We start from the raw sequence: 18,564 nt of genomic DNA on the forward strand, positions 1-18,564 counted from the left end.
CCGATAGGATCCAGGATCGGTTCAATTCTGGAACCTTTGTCGCAATTCACTGATTTTTTCTTGAAAAATGAGGTCCAGAAAATGTGCTCCTATACTAAGGACACCACAGCGGTCCTCACTTATCTTGAGCATTTGAATTTGACCAACCCAGACCTCTAAATCGTCACCATGGACATAGAGTCGCTATACTCTAGGATCCCCCAATGTGAGACGTTAAGAGTTGTTGAAAAGGTCCTAACAGAGAAAAACAGAACTCTAGACATGCCCATGAACCTGATTCTACAACTAACAGAAATTGCATTTACCAAAAATGTCTTCCTTAAAGAAGACATGTACTACGAACAAAAAGCTGGGACAGCTATGGGAGCAACATTTGCCTCCCTCTAGCTAACCTCTATGTTGCCTTTTTTGAAGCGAAACACATCTACTCGGGAAATAATCCCTACTTAAAGAACATCCTTAGCTGGCGGAGGCACATAGACGACATTCCCATGTTCTTTGAAGGAGATGAGAATAAACTAGCCGACTTCATCAAATGGGTAAATGGACTAGATCCATTTTTGAAATTCACTCAAGAGGCAAGTAAAAATGAGGCTACATTCCTGGATTTAAGGATCCAAAGAACAGGACACACTTTTGAAACAACTGTATTCCGAAAAGCCATAGATAGATAGGAACTCCCTGTTAGAATTTTCCAGTTTTCATCAAAGACCTCTTAGGGAGAATTTACTTTTCGGCCAATTCCTCCGATTCAGGAGGAATTGTACCACCCAAATGGAATATGACACACAGGCTAGAACACTTACATCCAACCGGAGGGAAAGAAATTACCCCAACAGAATTGTAAGACAATCATGCAAAAGGGCACGGAACATACCTAGAGAAGGTACCCTGACTCAACATGAGAAAAAGGACAGAGGAGCTGATGTCATCACAGCAGTGGTCAGGCACTCACCAGTGATCAACCTTCTAAAAAAGGAAATCCAAAAATCGTGGCACCTATTAAATGTAGACGGCAACGATCTACCAACTCCACCTTTTGCCAACAAAAGGAGAAAAAACCTTAGGGACAGCCTAGTACACACATATCAAGAAATCAAACCACCAGAGACTAACAACCTCTGGAAAACATCGAGAACACAGAGACATGTGGAAATTGTTCAGTATGCCAATTCACCAAGCGCACAACCACAATAGACATTGGGTAGAAATACCCATGGGAACATAGGACCTTCACAAATTGCAACACCTCTAATGTGGTGTACCTAATTCAATGTCCATGTAATATGAGGTACATTGGAATGACAACGAGAACAATATAAACCTGTATCTGTGAACAAAGGTTGAACATCAGAACAAAATGTTGTACTGCTCCTCTGGTTGAGCACTATATGACAAAGGGGCACTCGGAAAAAGAAATAGCATGGACAATCTTAGAAAATGTGACAGTACCAAAAAGAGGCGGCAACATAACTGCACTATTATTAAGACGGGAACAAATGTAGATGTTTATACTCCAAAGCCATAAGAATGGCCTCAATGAAGAAATCTGCTGGCAAGTGTTGGCAGTGCATTAATTTTCACCGTACCAGCAGACGTTGAAGATGGATATCACATACCAAGCAAGAGACATTGCTGTATGCTCACCATCTTCTCAGCAAGTACAGCAGGGGTACCACAGGTGATTGATCATCAGCGCCATTCCCCTCTAGGGCTCCACCAATATATGTTCCCAACTTGGAGCCCTATCTTTTCTGTTCCATGAAGTGTAACATCATGCCGACTAGTCCTGGGAGGTTGTGAGTCCAACACACAAAAAAACCCAACCCCCCCTTTCCAAGGCATGACTATGGCACCACAGCAGCCCCTTGAACCATGCATTTCCAATATGCCCCGGCAGGCACCACAACCCCCAGCGATATTTGCATGCGTATATGCAAGGAAAGAGGATCATGCAGAAAGACAAAAAGATATTTAGCAAGAAAGCAACACGAAATAAACACCTGCATCTATATTCGCTATTTTATTAGCCCTCTCTTTCATTTGGTAAGCAACATGCTCAAAGGCAACTCCTACAGATGTAAGTGATTTCAACCCAGCACTCCACCTAAGTCAATGCCTAGCGTGTGATGCCCAGTTGGAACCCTTAATTATATATTTTGATGTCTAAAGTTCTTTTATTTCTGAATGATGTACCCTTTTATCACGCCACTCTCTTTGAATCCCCCCCGGTCTCACTGAACCAAGAAGTAGGTTGTTTTGCAAAGTAAAAAAAAATATTTTAAGGATTTGAAGAAGATATATATCACACTTTTATGAATTTGAATAACATCTAGAGATCACACTATTAATATTAATACAATGATCAGCGTTGGATGATGTTACAATCAACAATCTCTTTAATCAGTAGGAGTATGGATGAGAAGAATAATGTAGCATAGAATAAAAGTTTGTGTGTGTTCGATGAAATAAAATGATAGGAAATTAATGCAGCACAGAAATAATCCTTTTGTTTGTTCCGTCAAATGAAATGTAATCTCTCTTTCCCCCTGATACTACTCAATCCCCCCTAATATGCAATATAGAGATGGAAGGAGAGAAAAAAGATTTCAGGAATAAACGCTGTACAAATGCAGTTTCAATCCCAATTCCCCAGCAAGCATAGAGAGAAACAGGAATGATTTCAAAACAGGTCAATTGCTTTTAAATGTGGCTTGTAATGAATGGGAAAAACATTAAAAATTAATTTAATTCTCTAAATTGGATTCAAAACTAGTGGGAGCCGCTTTGCATAGTTTCAGGTACACACTAGAAATGATGGTTGAATGACTAGCGGGTTGGAAACTGAATTCAAAGAAACTACAAGGAGTTGGAAAGCTGAGGATGTTAGCTTCAATTTGACATTTACATTTCGTTTCTAGCATGTACGGTTCAGAAGTTACAGAGGTTTTAGTAAAGGCCGATTTTTCTCAGAAAGAGTCAAGGTTTTCAAATGAAAGATGTGCTTTTGAATATTACAAACAATAATTTTCTTGGCACTAAGGTGGCTATGAAGATGCAAGATACCCAACGGTACAGCCACCAGAACAAGGCACCTCCGCTCTGACTTTTGCCCGCCAAGACACTTATCTTTCTTCAGCAATATATGAGCGCAAAGATGAATTTATCACTACAATTAACAAAGGACTACATGGATGAGGGAAAGATTCAGAACAGACAAAAGAGATTCTACAATGCAGTGTGGATATGTTGGAATGGGTTGGATAGACTTACTTAAGGATAAGAGATTGGCTATGGACAATTCTATGCTAAATACTCACAACTATGGTTTTGGAATAGGCCCGTCAGGATCTGGTCAAAGATTTTGGACTGGAACTCTGCTAGCCCACCAGACAAGATTCAGGCACCCGGTTCTGCACTCAGCACGGCACTCTGGTATCTGCACGACACTCTGGACTGGATCTGACGGGTTGGTTCTGGAGTTTACAGCTATCTGGTTTCAGCTCTGCTCTACTGGTTTGGATCTCTGGGTTCTGGCAAGAGTTCTTAGCAAGAAGCAGGAAACAGCACAGCCAGGCTGTTCATATTTTGATGTGCCGCTTGGAAGTCTGGGGTTAAAATCAGGTTGCAAGATTTTAAAGGCCAGCTGAGAAGGGTTCAGCTTTGGAATTGGGCCTTCTGCTTTCAGAGTTCTGGAGTCTTGGATCTGGGTTCTCCTGCAGAGCGCTTCGCCAGTAAATCAGTTGATGGGTGAATGTGTGTGTCTTTCTAGGTCCTAAACAGTCCCTATTTATCTATTTCCCAAAGGGGTGGAAAGGCTGATTATACTAAGCCCACCCTTTAAGAATCTGATTGGTCAGAGTATTCCCCCTCTCCTGATTTGAGAAGGAAACCTAGTGTCATAGTGATGCTGCAATTTACAATCCAGGGAAAAACCTCCCCTTTGTTTCTACACAAAAAAATCTATTTTTCATAGAAAGCATATCTACAATGTCACCAACTTGCTATTAATACATATTCACATCACATATTTAATAAATCACATATCCGTCCGAGTCCCATCTTCTTGAGAGCTTCGGTTCAAAACTGACAGTTTTTTGCGCTTTTGGTTGGTTACCCAGTGTCAGATCTGTACACATTTTCCCACATACATGCGTATGACATCTGGGCATAATCTTGTAAACTTTCATATTCCTAGCATGATCACAATTGTTACAATATCAACATTTCAGAAGTCCGGTCTCTGAATATCACACAGGGTTCAGAGTAGTTTCACATTGTGAGCAGCATTTTTATACTAACAACCTGTAAAACACAGATTTTTCCAATTTGCTCACAGTTTTCTATGAGTCTTTTTTCCAAAAAGATATTTCCTTGAAATTTCAGATACACATATCAGTCTAGCTCTGCCTCCAAGGTTTGGCTGGGCCAGAGCAACCTGAGCCTCTTTTCCTTAGCAGTTGGTTTCTGTTGATGCCCGAATTTGCATTTCCTTTCAGTCAAGGGAGTCTTTTGTCTCCATTCAGAGCAACAGGCCAAAATCTCCTCCCACTTCCCTTAACAACTCAAAGCCAGTTCCTGAACAGAGAGCAGGAGGAAGATTCCTTTGTTTGGGGAGAAGCTGTGGAATGTCTTCGAAGTCCAGTGTAGCTGACATTAGTCCACTTTTAAAACACAGTTTAAAATGGTCCTTTCTAAAATACAATTTACATTTTCTACAAATATCCACACAAATCTCTTCATTCCAGTCTTTTTACAACATAGAAATTGAATTGTAGCAACCCATATTGCTATTGTTGGCAAGTCTCTTCTTTTCTACAATTTGATTTTAAGACACAAGTATTAAACTGACAGTATAAGTAATGGAAGCTAGGACGCAGGCGAGCGGCGGTACTGTGCCCATTTCTGACATATTTTTCCCATGCAAGCACCTTTTGAATGTGGATTTCTTTTATGATGAAAGGTGTTTCTCCTGATATTGTGCTTATGGAGATTCCTTAAATAAGGTGAAGGTGAACACCCCACAAGGATGTTGGATCTTCTCTGCTGTTTGAGAAGCATTATTTTGCAAATTTAACAGCCAAGGAAAAACGGATGTTAGGCCCTTCTGGGTTTTCCTTGGAATGTAGCACTGCCTTTTCAGGCAGTTCTATTTTACTCTGTGGGCAGCCCAATGATAGGTTTTGGCAGTGTGGTCTCCTGTTTTACCATTGATATAGGCAAAAATAGATTTGGCAGCCTATTTTTCAGGTTTCCCTGTGCACTTCTCAAAGATTTTTAGCGCATCTAAGGCTTTTTGGCGGCAATACTGATTTTGATGAAAGCAGCACACAGTGATGTAGCAGGGCATAGACTAGTGGGTCAGAACATCCCACACAGACTACAACTCCCATAACACACTGGGACTTACAGAACTTGCTTCGTCAGGAGTATACATGTGAGCGAACTACAATTCCCAATAATCTTAGGAGGTCCTGGCAGTTCTCTGCTGCACGCGATCACACACACGTGACTACGCGCAAGCGGAAAGCGGACACGAGCATCCACTCAGCTCACTGCCACACGATTACATGCATGAGTGACTACAACGCCCAATAAACATAGGAATTTTTGGTAGTCCTCTACCGCACATGAATGTACGCACGTGACCTATGCGTAGGTATTGAAAACAAACATCTACATCCAAGATGGCGAACGAGACCGTCGTCATTTTGGATGTAAACCCGTGGAGAGAGATACCGAGCTTCCAAGGTAAGAAAAATCAGCTTCTCCTTGATTTTCCATGCGTCACCGTTGATAGCAACATAGGCATGGTGTATATTATTAAATACACTGCCCGGTGCTTCTGAGAATAGAACGAACTTTGGCATATATTAACACAGCTGCAATAGATAATGTCATGTAGCAGCACAGCCATAGGAAATACAACCCTGGATCCATGGGCAGTATATTCCCCTAGCAGGAACTATGCATGTTTGTTCTTCCTTGACAGCCATTTGGGGGCATTTGTAGCGGATTCCTTTTGGTTTCCATTTTAATGCATACCCTAATCAGAATACGAAGAGGACTGGACGCTACACAGATTCCAGGACCCAGAATAGGCATCCCCATAGCCTTTCAAGAAGGATCCCAGCCTGACAGGTATTACACCACAATGTAAAAACAAGTGCTTGACTCAATTTATGTGAAATGTTCAACTGAGTTGATGCACTATACCTGACATTAGAACATTTTCTTGTAGGTGGTATATGCAGGAAGTCACCACATGTTAAGATGCAACTGGCAAGATTACCACATTGAATAGAGAGCACAAAGTGAAATCACAGGTAACATCTTGCTCCTCTAGTGTGTCAAGTTTCCATATCTAATATTGAATTAGAACATTCCCTTATACCATTCCCATATGGCCTTCTTTTTAACCCCACAGGGACCGGGACCTCCTCTTGTACCGCTCCGACTTTGAGTTCTAATGCCGCTTTCAGCTCGTTCATGGCCAGGGCTAGAGAATGCCTGTGAGCAACCCAAACTATCTCTCCAAATGTCCAGGATGTGGAGACCACTGAAGAAATCACACTGTCACTGAGAATGCACCATTCTCCATCCTGAAGAAGGCAGCTAGCAATTAGTACCGCTGAAACCGGTTGACACATTGAAGAGGTTGAAGTGCTTATGACCACAACTCCAAGACCCTTTATACGTTTGAGGAAAGGGCTTGAATAAGCAATACATCATTTTAAACCCCCATCAAACAGTAAAAATCTATTTACTGATTGATAGAATACCTTTTCTATTTTATTCTTTATTCTTTGTTTTGGACCATTTGGTCAAAACATTTTTAATGATAAGACACAAAGACTGGGGGCAGTGACATTAAACGAAAAACTGACCTCCATAAAATGTGCACCTAATCACTCAGAGTGAGGAAAGTAGTGAGAGAGTTGAGGGCAAGGATATCCACATCATTTGTAGTCAGCACACCATCACCAACTAGGGATCACTGTACCACACTATGGCTGCATGAGATATTCACAAACAGGGCTAGAGAATCAGCAATAGGGACTCAGACCCAGGAATAAATTGATGTAAACTAATAACTACTGTCTATTTTGTGTTACAAAAAGTAGTTCATTTACTATTAGATCTGAAAGAAAATGAACACACTCTGGGAGAGCAACGTCCAATAGATCAATCTTTAGTTGTCTTAGTAAATGGTGTACCTACAAAAGACAAAAAATTTGGCAACAACTCGTGGACTTATATAAAGTTAGAGAAGCCTTGCAATATCTAAAAGACAATAATGAATACTACAAAGAAATTAATATTGAAGAAAACCTGAGGGAAACCACTGAAATAATTCAAGAATCACCAGAAACTGGTCAATTTCAACTTCTAGATCCTGCTACAGTATCCAATATTTTGGACCATTATGCAATTCATCCATTACACTCTAAAGACACCACAGATGATGCACTAGAAATGTACCAAATGCGATAAACCAAAGGATCACCAGTCAGCATATGGCAAAAAAGAATAGAAGCACGTGCCTTTCCTCTACTCTTTCCTACTGGGAAAGGAGGAAGGTACGATGATAGACCCACTCAGATAACAGCATCAGAATACCGCTCATTACGAATGTATTCTGAAGATCCCAGATTTAGACAAAATGTGGAATACATATGCCACCTACTCTTTGAAAGTGAACTAGCAACTCTATGCTACAGAGTTGCACACACATTGAAATCAATTACCCATTTTCAAAATATGTCAGCTATGCAATTACTACAAAAGGTGCAAGAAAAAGACGAGGTTCTACAATCAAGCATTACAAATCTGTTAGCAAACATGTGTGGTACAAAAGAATACTGGTTCCGACGACATGGAGGTGTACGTTGTATGATAAGAAACCTTGGCCCACCCACTTGGTTTGTTACATTAAGTTGTGCAGAATATGCATGGGAAGATTTACCAGATTTCCTACGCATATCAAACAAAAACAAAACAAACATAGATATACTAACACCTGGACAACTCTTCTCTCTAGATCCTGTTAATGTTTCAAGATATTTCCATCATCGCTTCATTGCTATGCTACACTTTATTTGTAATAAAACTGTTCCTCCCCTCATAGAAGTGCAACACTTCTGTTGGAGAAAAGAATACCAAGCCAGAGGAGCACCACATATCATGCTTTCATGGATTAAAAATGCTCCTTAAATTGGTCAAGACAGTGATGCCACTGTTTTACAGTTCATCGGAAAATATGTCACTTGTGAAATTCCTTCACAAACAACAAATAGTGCCCTTCATGCACAAATTTTACAATTTCAAAGACATGAATGTGGGAAATATTGTCATTGCAAATACAAAAACAAAGGGAAATACTACACAAAATGCCGCTTTGGTTTCCCTAGACCAGTTACATCAACAGGTCAAGTAAACAACTTCATGTCTTCAGTTAGACATAGTGTTAAAGGTAAATCACCTAAGAACACATATTACATAAAAAGAACAGAAGAAGCAAAGTATATCAATGATTACAATGCAATCATTGCCCTCTTATGGAATGCAAACATAGATGTGCAGTACATTGCAGACAATTCCACTGCAGTTGCACGATATGTTACAGCCTACTTAACCAAAGCATAAAAACAGAGCTTCAAGACCTCTGGGATGACTTAGCATTGGACAAAACACTGTCTCAGAAATTGTACAGATTAGGTATAACAATGCTTTCTCAGAGTGACAAATTGTGAAGGCAGCTTAGTGAAGCTTACCAAACGAAGCTTAATTAATAATACCAAATTGTAATTAAAAAACTCCTCAACATAAAGAACTATATTAAATGTCCCTGCTACAACTTTTTAAACCATGGAGAAAAGAAGAAGAGTTACTAGATATCTATGACTGATATGAAGATGCTTTCAAAGCAAATAAAAGCACTATAACAGATGTAAACTTTACACAGTACAAAACAATGTTGCAGAATGAACAGCAACACAAAGAAGAACTCCAGGCCCAACTAGATAAGAACACTCCTGCTAGTAGTCAACCTTCTGTTACAGGAAGCGAAGAACCACTGGGACAGCCACTAATAGCAAATGAGGCAAAATCTCTATGACAGAAGTAGAAAACACCATTTCTCACTATGAAGAAGATACAGAAGACTTCACTGTACTGAAATCAAAACTGAATAATGAGCAGCGTAGCATTTTCCAAGAAGTAACAAAAGAAATTGAACATGGTGTACAACATGAAAATAAAAAGTGTACCTGCCAAAACTACAAACCTATACTGCTATATGTCAGTGGTCCAACTGGTTCAGGAAAAACATTCTTAATCAAAATCATCAGAAAGTTCCTTCAACAATTGACAAACAACAAACTATCAGCTGTTGTAACTGCCCCCACAGGTTTAGCTGCCTACAACATAGGCGGTGTCACTTTACACTGATTACTACTCCTTCCAGTAGAATACCAAAACAAATTAGATTATTACAAACTTTCTACAGAAGCTGCCATGGAACTACACAGAGTTTTGAAACAAATGAAAATGCTACTAATAGATGAAGTGAACATGGTCTCCAACCTATTGTTGGCTTTGATTCCCCTCAGATTACAAGAAGTACTCAAAACAGACTATGAAGAGCTCTTTGGAGGAAAACACATTATTGTTTTTGGAGATCTTCTTCAATTAACACCAGTGAAAGGTGAACCTATTTTTAAAACCTTAGGGCACACACTCTGCCATAAAAGCAGCATAGAAAATGTCAACCTTTGGCAGCATTTCCAATACAGAGAATTAACAGAAAACATGCGCCAGTCAGCAGACGTCACATACGCCAACATTTTTAAAAGTATCAGAGTTGGTGTACTATCTCAAGAAGCACAATCAATATTAAAAACCTTACATATCCATGCACTCTATGGCCATAACTCATGTGCTACTGATGTCATGGAAAAATTAGCACACAAAAATGTCAATTGTATGTCCTTGATGCCAACTTTTGCAAGCTGTTCAAAAATCAATGAAACAATGTTAAAAAAAGAAATGCAACCAATAATTGAAATTTTCTCCACAGACAAACTGGACGTACATGGTATGACACTACCCATGTGTCAACAAGCCACAACAAGACTAAATACCCAAGAAAGCTCTATCTCCAACACAGCTGGTTTGGAGAAAATATTAAAATTATCTTTAAACTGTAGAATAATGCTTAAATGTAACCTTGACGTGGAGCAAAGACTAGTTAATGGAGCACTTGGTACATTTGTTGGCTTTCAAACATACCCACGTGACAACAACATTCAGTTTGTCAATATTCTCTTTGACAAACTATCAGAAGTTAAAAGGATAGGATGCTCAACAGCCCGATTCCTTCTTTTCAAAGACATGTATGTACACACAGAAAATTTTCTCTAACTCTAGCATACGCAGTCACCATTCACAAATAACAAGGTCTTACCCTAGATAAAGCATTGATAGATATTGGTAGCGCAGTCTTTAAATGAGGCATGAGTTATGTAGCACTATCACGCTTACGTACACTTGACAGGCTATTTCTAATCAACTTTGATACAAGTAAAGTAAATGCTGATATTCCTTACATTCTAGAATACAATAGACTACCTTCACTGCACACCCCATCTAAAAACCTATCCTGTTCCACAAAAAGCAAAACGTTGTAAAAGAAAACTACTTCAAACAGAAACTAAACAGGATCTCACTGCAAATCCTCCAAAGAGAGTAAAAGAAGCTAATACTTCATCACTTACTACAACCAAAGAAGAATCTACTGCTCAAACTAACTCAGGTACTTCTTCAAAGCAGTAGCACACATGTCCGAAAAATTTACTTGGACACAGAACTATCAGGTCCATTCAAATTTTCAAATATAACTGGTGTAAATTGCTATGCAAATGTAGCAATAAATATTCTTTTCCCATTGCCACCAATTATTTACAACATTTACTTACACAATACAGACCAATTGTGTTTGCAAATGTTAGTCCTTCATAGAAATGCAACCAACAATCCTGACAACACCTACAGTGTTCATGGAAAAAGACGAGAATTGGACTACTCTGCTGGAATGGTCAAATTCACTATGAACTCACAAGAAGATCCACAAGAATTTCTAATGTACTTACTACAAGTACTGGAAAACAAAAACAGACCTATGAATGAAATCTTTCAGATTTCATACATGTGGAAACATACATGCACTCTCTACAACCATGTGGCACAGGAACAAATCCCAAATGAACGCTTCGTGTATGTATCAATACCTAACTGTGAATCCATTCCATTTCAGCAACTTGTACAAAATGCAAACCATGGCAGATCATGTACTACCTGCAATTCAGATAATCGATCCACCTTACAAATACAAACACATAGCAAATACGTAATATTAATGTTTTTAAGTTACAATGCAGATGGTACCAAAAACAACTGCAAGCTGACTTTATTCGCACATGGTCAAGTATCACTTGGTAAGAAAACCTTCCCAACAATAGGTATAATCTACCACGCAGGAGCCACAACCAATGCAGGTCACTACACTGCATATATAAAAAAGAATTGTGAATGGTTCAGATGTAATGATAGTACAATTACTTTAAAGCAGAGATTACTAGAAAATCTTATGAATGCTCATTTAATATTCTTAAAAATTTAATAAATAATCTGTGCATAAACATTGACAAAACTTCAATTAGAAAACTATAAACAGATACAATACACCAACAGCTATCTAACTGCCCCGAGATTCTGCAACAACCAAACAGATAAATCAATACCACTAAAATATAAGAAGAAATAAACAGTTAGAATATGCCAACAGGTATCTAACTGCCCCAAAACTCTGCAACAACACAACAGATAGATGAGTAACTTGAAAAATAAAATAAAAAACTATAACCAGTTAGAATACCCCAACAGGTATCTAACTGCCCCAAAAAATATGCAACAAGCCAACAGAACATTATCCAGAAACAACAAATACACTGAAGACAAAGAAAGTAATATACTGTACCATAACAGCATGGATTTTTTTCCCACAGATCCAATGATTTAAAAAACAAACACAGAGACTGAGCAAATTGCACAGTACACTGGTTTGTAAACTACTAAATATGAGGGTTGAAATAATGCAGAAATGTCTATTATGCAATGCAATAACTCATTATGAACTACCTACAATAACATGATCTTTTCTTTTGTCACAGAAGTTGAAAAAGAATATCTGCTCCAGTTACCCAAGTCATGATAAAAATATATCCAATCACAAAAAAACAAACTCAAAGTATATAATAATTCAACTTACAAATACTGCTCCATAACACAACCATTGAAGCACACATCTAACCATAGATCACAATCCAAAATGTTTACTTCCCTGGATATGTTATACTGCAATGCTTGTTACCAAACTCTACAATCTTAATTGCATGATTTAGCCAAAACTTCACGTACAAACTCTACAAATCAAACAGTACACAAACTTTTGATTCGTGGATATTTGATGGATGTTTGATTCTATGGGTGTGTTATGCTGCGGCCTTCGGCCATGCACCCAAGACTCTAGGCCCTGGCCACAAGCACCGCAGCATAACACACCCATAGAATCAAACATTTTAACTGTGCTATATTGGCTACTTATACAGGATATTAAATACAATCAACACTGTACTAACAACCCAAAACCAATATGATACTAAAGTAAAATAGCCAGAAGTGCATTTTATATGTCCGTGGACAGCCGCGGTGACGGCGGACATGACGGACACATCAGGGGCACCTGCCACCTAAACAAATACAGCATTTGACCCATCTCTTACTCCCCCACCCTCCCCAAGCACTCTTACACACGAACACACTCCCGAAAGTTGTATTTTTGCCCCGTTCATCGCTGCGCTGTCCGTGGATGTCTGCGGATGTCTGCGGATCCAAGATGGCGGGTGCATCAAAACAATGTGACGCACCTCATGCTTCATCCCAGCCAATCAGCGAACACGTTGCATGTCCATGGACATGACGGAAGCCGAATAGCCAATCAGTGTCCTGTCCGTAGAACGAACAGGGAAATGTGTCCGCGGAGCGAACATAGATATCACTAATTTTTTTAGACCTACTTTTTGGTTGTTTCAAAAAAAACTACCGGGACGGATTTACACCAAATTTTCAAAAGCACGCTTTTGGGACCAAGCCGCTGTTCCTGCCGCGAATTTGGTGCAAATCCGTCCAGCGGTTTGAGCTGTAGGCGTGAGCAAAGTTTTTTCCCCATTCACTCTATGGGAAAAAAATACATTTTGGGATCCCCCTTATTACTTAACCATCCCTGCACCAATCCTCACTAAACTTTGCAAAAAAAATCAGAGTGGGCCATATACTTTTTTTTCAAAGTTCAGTGAGAACCAGTCCAGGGGGAGCGAAGTTATAAGCCGCCCAAAAAGTGCTCTTACTATGGGATTAGCACCTTGACCATAACTACACAGGCACTACCGTGGGCCGTGTTATTAGCATTATGAATATTTTTAATATGTTACCACAACCATAGTTAACTGCAAGAAAGATGGTTGCAGCCACACTGCCTGCAAATGGGGATTATGACACTGATGTAATCGGTGATCACTGTGGTCTGCAGGATGTATTCCCTATGGTATGTTTCTAGCAAACTGAACCGCTGTGGCGAATTGAAGCACGGTTTCGTTTTTGCACATTCTCCTTGATTTCATTCTGCTGCAAGGACGCCGATGGTCATGAGCCACGCCGCCCTCCAGCTATTGTTCACTTTCAGAATATGATCAGTTATTTTGAATGGACAAAATAATCTTTTTGGAATCATCATGAAATGACATACCTTAACAAATTGTTTGACCTTTTTATCCGTGAGTTTTTTTCTGAGCAAGTTTTAAATTGGATTTTCCATAATCATACTTTGCTGGTTGGATGAACCCACCTCCCAAGCTGTGAAATCACATTGGATGTGGCCAGAGTATTTTAAATTCGACATTTGTTTGTTTTGTTTGTGTTAGTAATGGAACCTTTATATTCTGAGATAACACCTGACACTGTGCACCTAGAAGAAACATTGTGTCCTGGTTTAACACATCTCCCTCTGTTCAGCCTGCACACTGCCATTTACCGCTGGAAACTAACATGCATCGAACATAAACACCAAACAGCCTATGGTCAAATATTTCTACACTGTACACAAGCTTTTAGGCACAAGGATTTTGTCAAGTGACCGAGGACACCGAGATGGAATGTCTTGTGATGATCGTAACAGAGACAATGGAAGAAAAAACATGCTATAACCACTTGTATAGTTACGGTCATGGAGGGAGATCCCACCTATCGTACCGTTGGGATCGCTTAGGGGTCTCCCACGCTGCTGATGACGAAAGCAGCTAGTCACTGCAGCAACTTGTGGTGCCGGCGGTACTGGCAGCTTGCGGCAGAGAGGCGAGCAGAGTGAGAGTCTGTTACAAATCACTGGGAGGGTGCAGGCCGGGCTGAGGCAGCCCCCACCCCGCCCAGCCCTGCCACTCCCTCCAAGTGTTTTGCAACATTGACTGCTGCTAGCACAATGGTGGTGCGGGCCACCGCCGGCCTGCCGCATTCATCAGAGAAAGACAACACTTGTTACCTTTCCCTGTATCTGCAGCGGACAGGCAGGGCCACAAAGGATCTGTACATTTCTTACAGATCCTTTGCAACTTGAGGCCCTGGGGTCGGTTCCTGAAGCCTAAGCCTGGGCCAGAGTCTGGCACAGGCGTGGGCTTCAGGAACCATCCCACAGGGCCTCATCATGATTTCAGCCCAGCCACGGGCCGAATGGCCGAGGGGCCGAGGGGCCAATCCGACCCTGATGAGCGGTCGTAGCTCTTGTGGGACTGCAACTTCCACTGCAGTCTTTCACTTTCTGGCAGGTCGAGGTACCTCTGGGACACTGCAACCTTTGTGACTGGCCTGGGCTCAGTTATTGCCTTCACCCTTCCCATCAATGAATTCAGGTTTCTCAGCAAAACCTCTCTGATTTAACCCACACTCTTGGACAGATAAACTACTATGTTATTGACATGAAGTATCTGAGCAATTTGTGGAACTTGCCTGGTGTGTCATGACAACTTTATTTCTCTCTCTCCTGGCTCTGCAGTCTCTGGTTCCAGAACATGGTAGAATGTATCATTCTGATTGGTGTTTGTCTCCTTCCAGGTGAATCTGCTTGTTCCACACTATTCACCCATTTTTATTTTTGGCTATTAGCTGGCACTTTTGCTACTTATAAGTCAAAACTATTGCATTTGAATACAGCTAGAGAGAAACAGCATAGGAGGGACACAAAACGTGTAGGCGTTGTTTGGCTATATCTACCCATCCATTGACTGCCCATGGCCATGGTAATCCCATTATCTTCCTGCCAATCTCTGCCCCAAAACTTTTGCTGGCGTCCTCAAGTCTTACCATCAAACTTTGTGCTCAAACTTCCTGCCAATGTTTTTTTCAAAGCAGTCTTCTGAGAGTTAATTGGGGCTAATCAAATGTGACTGGTGTAATTAAAAAGTCCTAACCAGGTCTGCCTTCAGCCAGTCGATTTAACAACACTATGTATGTCTTTCACTGAAGTCCTGCTAAAAAACATGCATTAGCAAAGCCAACAGTTTTGGCTTGTGTATAAGTATTCTGCATTTGCCAGTCACTGCTATTATATGTCCAGGTACTCGCACACTTTTGAAACTGCTACCATTGGTGGCCACTTAACACTACTATGGCATTGCCTGCCAAATGCCTTTCCCATGCCTATCCAAAAGCCAAAACTGTTGTCATTGCCACTGCTTATTGAATTTATTTTGTACCTGGTTCTTTTTTTAAACCTGCCCTTGCTCACTATTTAACCATTTCATTTGCTTCGACATCGCTACCAGTATTTTTGGGCAAATGCTCTGCTCCTTTCAAAAATAACATCAAAATCAATCCAGGACCTCTTAAGAAAGCAAATATCCCTTTCATTCTAAATGTTTCTCTGAATTCCCAAAAGCTAGAGAGCTGTCTCAGTGAGTTTGCTGTTTGCTATGGGCATCTATTTTCAGCCTGATAGACACATGTAACACCCTGCCAGGGGGAGAACAGAAAAGAAAAAAAGATGACTTAATGCAACGCGGGGGCCCTTGAAAGAATAGAAAATGCGAGCAGAGATTCGTTGGAGTTTGATTGACTATGAAGACACAGGGGCAAGCTGGCACTCCGCTCTGTGCCAAGGGCTCCCTGTGTCTGTGGCTCTCTGTTATTTGGAGGGGCGCCAAGCTGAAGGTCACCGCCGCAGGCAGGTGTATTGATTGGCGATCCCCATAAGAATGGGGACCGCCAAACATCACTGTCCTCCTACTCGGACTGCTTCTGACAGAAATAGCGCTCCCCTTCCTCTCACGAGGAATGCTGCAGGGGCACCCCTGCCAATGAGGGCCCACAGAAAATCGCTGGTCGCTGCTGGCACACGCAGCGAGGTGAAGAAAAAGTAACTGGGACCCCGCTCACTCCCACAAACATCCCGGCCTATGAGATCCTTGCACCTTCCCCTCTCCCCCCACACACACACTGCTGCTGTCTTGCCTGCTCAGGTGGCCATCCAGGAACACCAGTGCCATCACCTGAAGCAGGGAGGAAATTGAACCAGCTCTGACCAGGCCGTCTCCCCAGGAAGGCCTTTTGTATATTGTTTTTACAGTGCACTTTATAAGGACTCTTTCTGTATAATGTTGAAGGATTCTGTTTTTTTATATTTTTGAAGAAATCATTTTTTGATACATTTAGCACACTTGGGTAATTCATAGAAATTCGCACAAAAGTGGCGCACGCGGCTGGCGCACAGCGTGCCCGTGCGAATGTCTGCGCCAGCCGCGTGCGCTAAAATCGATTTCCGCGCACAGCGTATTCATGGATTTTCGCATCCAAAACCAGCCGTGGCGCAGCGTGGCGCAGCGACCCTGCAGCAGCACCAGTTACGCCCCCAAGAACGCCCTCGCGCAAGGAAAAGCCTTCAAAATCCCCAAATAATCGCAAAGGGCTGCGCTAACCCTGGACCAGTTCACAGGGCTGGCAAACGCCAAGCGGGGAACATGTATTTCAGTGGTTTGCGGGAAGTTCCACACGCGATTGTCCTGTGTACGTGTGCATCAGGGGTGCGTGGGAAGTAACACACGCAAAAGCAGCAGGGTACGTGTATTTCAGGGGTGCGCGGGAAGTATCGCACGCAAAAGCAGCAGGGTACGTGTATTTCAGGGGTGCGCGGGAAGTATCACACGCAAAAGCAGCAGGGTACATGTATCTCAGGGGTGCGCGGGAAGTATCACACGCGATTCCATCAGGGTACGTGTATTCCAGGGGTGCGCGGGAAGTATCACACGCAAAAACAGCAGGGTATGTGTATTTCAGGGGTGCACGGGCAGTATCACACGCAAAAGCAGCAGGGTACGTGTATCTCAGGGCTGCGCGGGAAGTATCACACGCGATTCCATCAGGGTACGTGTATTCCAGGGGTGCGCGGGAAGTATCACACGCAAAAACAGCAGGGTACGTGTATTTCAGGGGTGCGCGGGAAGTATCACACGCAAAAGCAGCAGGGTACGTGTATTTCAGGGGTGCGCAGGAAGTATCACACGCAAAATCAGCATGGTACGTGTATCTCAGGGGTGCGCAGGAAGTATCACACGCGATTCCATCAGGGTACGTGTATTGCAGGGGTGCGCGGGAAGTATCACACGCAAAAACAGCAGGGTACGTGTATTTCAGGTGTGCGCGGGAAGTATCAGACGCAAAAGCAGCAGGGTACGTGTATCTCAGGGGTGCGCGGGAAGTATCACACACGATTCCATCAGGGTACGTGTATTCCAGGGGTGCGCGGGAAGTATTACACACAAAAACAGCAGGGTACGTGTATTTCAGGGATGTGCGGGAAGTATCAGGCGCAAAAGCAGCAGTGTATGTCTATCTCAGGGGTGCGCGGGAAGTATCACATGCGATTCCATAAGGGTACGTGTATTCCAGGGGTGCGCGGGCAGTATCACACGCAAAAACAGCAGGGTACGTGTATTCCAGGGGTGCACAGGAAGTATCACACGCAAAAGCAGCAGGGTACGTGTATTTCAGGGGTGCGCGGGAAGTATCACACGTAAAATCAGCAGGGTACGTGTAATTCAGGGGTGTGCGGGAAGTATCACACGCAATTCCATCAGGTACGTGTATTACAGGGGTGCGCGGGGAGCATCACACGTGAATTGCACGTGTGGGTCCTCCCAGGCGTTCCCTCTACACCCTCCACGGCCGCTGCAGGTGGCCCACACCACAGGGGCCTACCCTGCACATGTCCTGCAGGCACCCCATCCACCATGCCCATGCCCCCCAGCCAACCCACATGTCACCTTGCACTACTGCCCACCAACGCATGTCCCCCTGCACCCCCAGCCACCAGGGGCAGCCTCCACCAGACCCCCACTCATGTCTCCCCCCACCCCCACCCTCCAGCAGTGCAGGGGCAGCCTCCACCAGGCCCCCACACAT

The sequence above is a fragment of the Ambystoma mexicanum genome, chromosome 9 (assembly GCF_040938575.1).
Source record: "Ambystoma mexicanum isolate Mex_15411 chromosome 9, UKY_AmexF1_1, whole genome shotgun sequence".
Taxonomy (NCBI): Eukaryota; Metazoa; Chordata; class Amphibia; order Caudata; family Ambystomatidae; genus Ambystoma; species Ambystoma mexicanum.